The following is an 8,092-nucleotide window of genomic DNA, read 5'->3' as shown; positions in this document are numbered from 1 at the left end:
CAAATCATCTGTGAATGTGAGAAAATAACGATATCCGCCACGAGCCTCAATATTCATCGGACCACATACATCGGTATGTATGATTTCCAACAAATCTGTTGCTCTCTCCATAGTACCGGAGAACGGTGTTTTAGTCATCTTGCCCATGAGGCACGGTTCGCAAGTACCAAGTGATTCATAATCAAGTGGTTCCAAAAGTCCATTAGTATGGAGTTTCTTCATGCGTTTTACACCGATATGACCTAAACGACAGTGCCACAAAATAAGTTGCACTTTCATTATCAACTCTGTATCTTTTGGTTTCAACATTATGAATATGTGTATTACTACTATCGAGATTTAGTAAGAATAGACCACTCTTCAAGGGTGCATGACCATAAAAGATATTACTCATATAAATAGAACAACCATTATTCTCTGATTTAAATGAATAACCGTCTCGCATTAAACAAGATCCAGATATAATGTTCATGCTCAACGCTGGCACCAAATAACAATTATTTAGGTCTAATATTAATCCCGAAGGTAGATGTAGAGGTAGCGTGCCGACCGCGATCACATCGACTTTGGAACCGTTTCCCACGCGCATCGTCACCTCGTCCTTTGCCAGTGCCCGCTTATTCTGTAGTCCCTGTTTCGAGTTGCAAATATTAGCAACAGAACCAGTATCAAATACCCAGGTGCTACTGCGAGCATTGGTAAGGTACACATCAATAACATGTATATCACATATACCTTTGTTCACCTTGCCATCCTTCTTATCCGCCAAATACTTGGGGCAGTTCCGCTTCCAGTGACCAGTCTGCTTGCAGTAGAAGCACTCAGTTTCAGGCTTAGGTCTATACTTGGGTTTCTTCTCTTGAGCAGCAACTTGCTTGCCGTTCTTTTTGAAGTTCCCCTTTTTCTTCCCTTTGCCCTTTCTCTTGAAACTAGTGGTCTTGTTAACCATCAACACTTGATGCTCCTTCTTGATTTCTACCTCCGCAGCTTTCAGCATTGCGAAGAGCTCGGGAATAGTCTTGTTCATCCCTTGCATATTATAGTTCATCACGAAGCTCTTGTAGCTTGGTGGCAGTGATTGGAGAATTCTGTCAATGACGCAATCATCCGGAAGATTAACTCCCAATTGAATCAAGTGATTATTATACCCAGACATCTTGAGTATATGCTCACTGACAGAACTGTTCTCTTCCATCTTGCAGCTATAGAACTTATTGGAGACTTCATATCTCTCAATCCGGGCATTTTCTTGAAATATTAACTTCAACTCCTGGAACATCTCATATGCTCCATGACGTTCAAAACGTTGTTGAAGTCCCGATTCTAAGCCGTAAAGCATGGCACACTGAACTATCGAGTAGTCATCAGCTTTGCTCTGCCAGACGTTCATAACATCTGGCGTTGCTCCAGCAGCAGGCCTGGCACCCAGCGGTGCTTCCAGGACGTAATTCTTCTGTGCAGCAATGAGGATAATCCTCAAGTTACGGACCCAGTCCGTGTAATTGCTACCATCATCTTTCAACTTTGCTTTCTCAAGGAACGCATTAAAATTTAACGGAACAACAGCACGAGCCATCTATCTACAATCAACATAAACAAGCAAGATACTATCAGGGACTAAGTTCATGATAAATTTTAAGTTCAATTAATCATATTATTAAAGAACTCCCACTTAGATAGACATCCCTCTAATCCTCTAAGTGATCACGTGATCCAAATCAACTAAACCATGTCCAATCATCACGTGAGATGGAGTAGTTTCATCGGTGAACATCATTATGTTGATCATATCTACTATATGATTCACGCTCGACCTTTCGGTCTCCGTGTTCCGAGGCCATATCTGCATATGCTAGGCTCGTCAAGTTTAACCTGAGTATTCTGCATGCGCAACTGTTTTGCACCCGTTGTATTTGAACGTAGAGCCTATCACACCCGATCATCACGTGGTGTCTCAGCACGAAGAACTTTTGCAACGGTGCATACTCAGGGAGAACACTTCTTGATAATTTAGTGAGAGATCATCTTATAATGCTACCGTCAATCAAAGCAAGATAAGATGCATAAAAAGATAAACATCACATGCAATCAATATAAGTGATATGATATGGCCATCATCATCTTGTGCTTGTGATCTCCATCTCCGAAGCACCGTCATGATCACCATCGTCACCGGCGCGACACCTTGATCTCCATCGTAGCATCGTTGTCGTCTCGCCAATCTTATGCTTCCACGACTATCACTACCGTTTAGTAATAAAGTAAAGCATTACATCGCGATTGCATTGCATACAATAAAGCGACAACCATATGGCTCCTGCCAGTTGCCGATAACTTGGTTACAAAACATGATCATCTCATACAATAAAATTCAGCATCATGCCTTGACCATATCACATCACAACATGCCCTGCAAAAACAAGTTAGACGTCCTCTACTTTGTTGTTGCATGTTTTACGTGGCTGCTACGGGCTTAAGTAAGAACCAATCTCACCTATGCATCAAAACCACAACGATAGTTTGTCAAATAGACTCCGTTTTAACCTTCGCAAGGACCGGGCGTAGCCATACTTGGTTCAACTAAAGTTGGAGAGGCAGTCGCCCGCAAGCCATCTCTGTGCAAAGCACGTCGAGGGAACCGGTCTCGCGTAAGCGTACGCGTAAGGTTGGTCCGGGTCGTCTCGTCCAACAATACCGCTGAACCAAAATATGACATGCTGGTAGGCAGTATGACTTGTATCGTCCACAACTCACTTGTGTTCTACTCGTGCATATAACATCAACATCATTAACCTAGGCTCGGATGCCACTGTTGGGTTTCGTAGTAATTTCAAAAAATTTCCTACGCGCACACAGGATCATGTGATGCATAGCAACGAGAGGAGAGTGTTGTCTACGTACCCAACACAGACCGACTGCGGAAGCGATGACACGATGTAGAGGAAGTAGTCGTACGTCTTCACGATCCAACCGATCAAGTACCGAAACTACGGCACCTCCGAGTTCGAGCACACGTTCAGCTCGATGACGATCCCCGGACTCCGATCCAGCAAAGTGTCGGGGAAGAGTTTTGTCAGCACGACGGCGTGGTGACGATCTTGATGAACTACAGCAGCAGGGCTTCGCCTAAACTCCGCTACAGTATTATCGAGGAATATGGTGGCAGGGGGCACCGCACACGGCTAAGGAATCGATCACGAGGATCAACTTGTGTCAACTTGTGTGTTTAGAGGTGCCCCTGCCTCAGTATATAAAGGAGCCAAGGGGGGAGGGTGCGCCGGCCAGGAGGAGGAGGCGCAGGAGGAGTCCTACTCCTACCGGGAGTAGGACTCCCCTCCAATCCTATTCCAACTAGGATTCCCAAGGGGGAAAGAGGGAGAGGGGTGGCCGGCCACCTCTCCTAGTCCTAATAGGACTAGGGGAAGGGGGGAGGCGCGCAGCCCCCTTGGGCTGCCCCTTTCTCCTTTCCACTAAGGCCCATGAAGGCCCATGTGGTTCCCGGGGGGTTCCGGTAACCTCCCGGTAACCCGGTAAAATCCCGATTTCACCCGGAACACTTCCAATGTCCAAACATAGGCTTCCAATATATCAATCTTTATGTCTCGACCATTTCGAGACTCCTCGTCATGTCCGTGATCACATCCGGGACTCCGAACAATCTTCGGTACATCAAAATGCATAAACTCATAATATAACTGTCATCGTAACCTTAAGCGTGCGGACCCTACGGGTTCGAGAACAATGTAGACATGACCGAGACACGTCTCTGGTCAATAACCAATAGCGGGACCTGGATGCCCATATTGGCTCCTACATATTCTACGAAGATCTTTATCGGTCAGACCGCATAACAACATACGTTGTTCCCTTTGTCATCGGTATGTTACTTGCCCGAGATTCGATCGTCGGTATCCAATACCTAGTTCAATCTCGTTACCGGCAAGTCTCTTTACTCGTTCCGTAATACATCATCTCACAACTAACATATTAGTTGTAATGCTTGCAAGGCTTATGTGATGTGTATTACCGAGAGGGCCCAGAGATACCTCTCCGACAATCGGAGTGACAAATCCTAATCTCGAAATACGCCAACCCAACATCGACCATTGGAGACACCTGTAGTACTCCTTTATAATCACCCATTTACGTTGTGACGTTTGGTAGTACCCAAAGTGTTCCTCCGGTAAACGGGAGTTGCATAATCTCATAGTCATAGGAACATGTATAAGTCATGAAGAAAGCAATAGCAACATACTAAACGATCAGGTGCTAAGCTAATGGAATGGGTCATGTCAATCAGATCATTCTACTAATGATGTGACCTCGTTTAATCAAATAACAACTCATTGTTCATGGTTAGGAAACATAACCATCTTTGATTAACGAGCTAGTCAAGTAGAGGCATACTAGTGACACTCTGTTTGTCTATGTATTCACACATGTATTATGTTTCCTGAAAATACAATTCTAGCATGAATAATAAACATTTATCATGATTATAAGGAAATAAATAATAACTTTATTATTGCCTCTAGGGCATATTTCCTTCAGCAATTACACGGACTGGGTCCGTAACCTGAGGATTATCCTCATTGCTGCACAGAAGAATTACGTCCTGGAAGCACCGCTGGGTGCCAGGCCTGCTGCTGATGCAACTGACGATGTTAAGAACGTCTGGCAGAGTAAAGCTGATGACTACTCGATAGTTCAGTGTGCCATGCTTTACGGCTTAGAACCGGGTCTTCAACGACGTTTTGAATGTCATGGAGCATATGAGATGTTCCAGGAGTTGAAGTTAATATTTCAAGCAAATGCCCGGATTGAGAGATATGAAGTCTCCAATAAGTTCTATAGCTGCAAGATGGAGGAGAATAGTTCTGTCAGTGAACACATACTCAAAATGTCTGGGTATAATAATCACTTGATTCAACTGGGAGTTAATCTTCCTGATGATAGTGTCATTGACAGAATTCTTCAATCACTACCACCAAGCTACAAGAGCTTCGTGATGAACTATAATATGCAAGGGATGAACAAGACTATTCCCGAGCTCTTCGCAATGCTAAAAGCCGCGGAGGTAGAAATCAAAAAAGAGCATCAAGTGTTGATGGTTAACAAGACCACCAGTTTCAAGAAAAAGGGCAAAGAGAAGAAGAAGGGGAACTTCAAGAAGAACAGCAAACAAGTTGCTGCTCAAGAGAAGAAACCCAAGTCTGGACCTAAACCTGAGACTGAGTGCTTCTACTACAAGCAGACTGGACACTGGAAGCGGAACTGCCCCAAGTATTTGGCGGATAAGAAGGATGGCAAAGTGAACAAAGGTATATATGATATACATGTTATTGATGTGTACCTTACTAATGCTCGCAGTAGTACCTGGGTATTTGATACTGGTTCTGTTGCTAATATTTGCAACTCGAAACAGGGACTACGTATTAAGCGAAGATTGGCTAAGGACGAGGTGACGATGCGCGTGGGAAATGGTTCCAAAGTTGATGTGATCGCGGTCGGCACGCTACCTCTACATCTACCATCGGGATTAGTTTTAGACCTAAATAATTGTTATTTGGTGCCAGCGTTGAGCATGAACATTATATCTGGATCTTGTTTGATGCGAGACGGTTATTCATTTAAGTCAGAGAATAATGGTTGTTCTATTTATATGACTAATATCTTTTATGGTCATGCACCCCTTGAAGAGTGGTCTATTTTTATTGAATCTCGATAGTAGTGATACACATATTCATAGTGTTGAAACCAAAAGATACAGAGTTGATAATGATAGTGCAACTTATTTGTGGCACTGCCGTTTAGGTCATATCAGTGTAAAGCGCATGAAGAAACTCCATACTGATGGGCTTTTGGAATCACTTGATTATGAATCACTTGGTACTTGCGAACCGTGCCTCATGGGCAAGATGACTAAAACGCCGTTCTCCGAAACTATGGAGCGAGCAACTGATTTATTGGAAATCATACATACTGATGTTTGTGGTCCAATGAATGTTGAGGCTCGCGGCGGGTATCGTTATTTTCTCACATTCACAGATGATTTGAGCAGATATGGGTATATCTACTTAATGAAACACAAGTCTGAAACATTTGAAAAGTTCAAAGAATTTCAGAGTGAATTGGAAAATCATCGTAACAAGAAAATAAAATTTCTACGATCTGATCGTGGAGGAGAATATTTGAGTTATGATTTTGGTTTACATTTGAAACAATGCGGAATAGTTTCGCAACTCACGCCGCCCGGAACACCACAACAAAATGGTGTGTCCGAACGTCGTAATCGTACTTTACTAGATATGGTGCGATCTATGATGTCTCTTACTGATTTACCGCTATCGTTTTGGGGTTATGCTTTAGAGACGGCCGCATTCACGTTAAATAGGGCACCATCAAAATCCGTTGAGACGACACCTCATGAACTGTGGTTTGGCAAGAAACCAAAGTTGTCGTTTCTTAAAGTTTGGGGTTGCGATGCTTATGTGAAGAAACTTCAACCAGATAAGCTCGAACCCAAATCAGAGAAATGTGTCTTCATAGGATACCTAAAAGAGACTGTTGGGTACACCTTCTATCACAGATCTGAAGGCAAGATTTTCGTTGCAAAATTCGGATCCTTTCTAGAGAAGGAGTTTCTCTTGAAAGAAGTGAGTGGGAGGAAAGTAGAACTTGATGAGGTAACTGTACCTGCTCCCTTATTGGAAAGTAGTTCATCACAAGAACCGGTTCCTATGACAACTACACCAATCAGTGAGGAAGCTAATGATATTGATCATGAAACTTCAGATCAAGTTTCTACTGAACCTCGTAGGTCTACAAGAGTAAGATCCGCACCAGAGTGGTATGGTCATCCTTTTCTGGAAGTCATCTTACTTGACCATGATGAACCTATGAACTATGAGGAAGCGATGATGAGCCCAGATTCCGCAAAATGGCTAGAGGCCATGAAATCTAAGATGGGATCCATGTATGAGAACAAAGTATGGACTTTGGTTGACTTGCCCGATGATCGGCAAGCCATTGAGAATAAATAGATTTTTAAGAAGAAGACTGATGCTGATGGTAATGTAACTGTCTATAAAGCTCGACTTGTTGCAAAAGGTTTTCGACAAGTTCAAGGGGTCGACTACGATGAGACTTTCTCACCTGTAGCGATGCTGAAGTCTGTCTGAATCATGTTAGCAATTGCTGCATTTTATGATTATGAAATTTGGCAAATAGATGTCAAAACTGCATTCTTGAATGGATTTCTGGAAGAAGAGTTGTATATGATGCAACCAGAAGGTTTTGTTGATCCAAAAGGTGCTAACAAAGTGTGCAAGCTCCAGCGATCCATTTATGGACTGGTGCAAGCATCTCGGAATTGGAATAAACGCTTTGATAGTGTGATCAAAGCATATGGTTTTATACAGACTTTTGGAGAAGCCTGTATTTACAAGAAAGTGAGTGGGAGCTCTGTAGCATTTCTGATATTATATGTAGATGACATATTATTAATTGGAAATGATATAGAATTTCTGGATAGCATAAAGGGATACTTGAATAAAAGTTTTTCTATGAAAGACGCCGGTGAAGCTGCTTATATATTGGGCATCAAGATTTATAGAGATAGATCAAGACGCTTAATTGGACTTTCACAAAGCACTTACCTTGATAAAGTTTTGAAAAAGTTCAAAATGGATCAGGCAAAGAAAGGGTTCTTGCCCGTACTACAAGGTGTGAAGTTGAGTCAAACTCAATGCCCGACCACAACAGAAGATAGAGAGAAAATGAAAGATGTTCCCTATGCTTCAGCCATAGGCTCTATCATGTTTGCAATGCTGTGTACCAGACCTGACGTGTGCTTAGCAATAAGCTTGGCAGGAAGGTACCAAAGTAAACCCGGAATGGATCACTGGACAGCGGTCAAGAACATCCTGAAATACCTGAAAAGGACTAATGATATGTTTCTCGTATATGGAGGTGACAAAGAGCTAGTCATAAATGGTTACGTCGATACAAGCTTTGACACTGATCCGGACGATTCTAAATTGCAAACCGGATACGTGTTTTTATGAAATAGTGGAGCTGTAAGTTGGTGCAG

The sequence above is a fragment of the Triticum aestivum genome, chromosome 4A, assembly GCF_018294505.1.
Source record: "Triticum aestivum cultivar Chinese Spring chromosome 4A, IWGSC CS RefSeq v2.1, whole genome shotgun sequence".
In the NCBI taxonomy this organism is placed as follows: Eukaryota; Viridiplantae; Streptophyta; class Magnoliopsida; order Poales; family Poaceae; genus Triticum; species Triticum aestivum.
The sequence above is the reverse complement of the archived record's forward strand: the minus strand, read 5'-3'. Positions refer to the sequence as shown.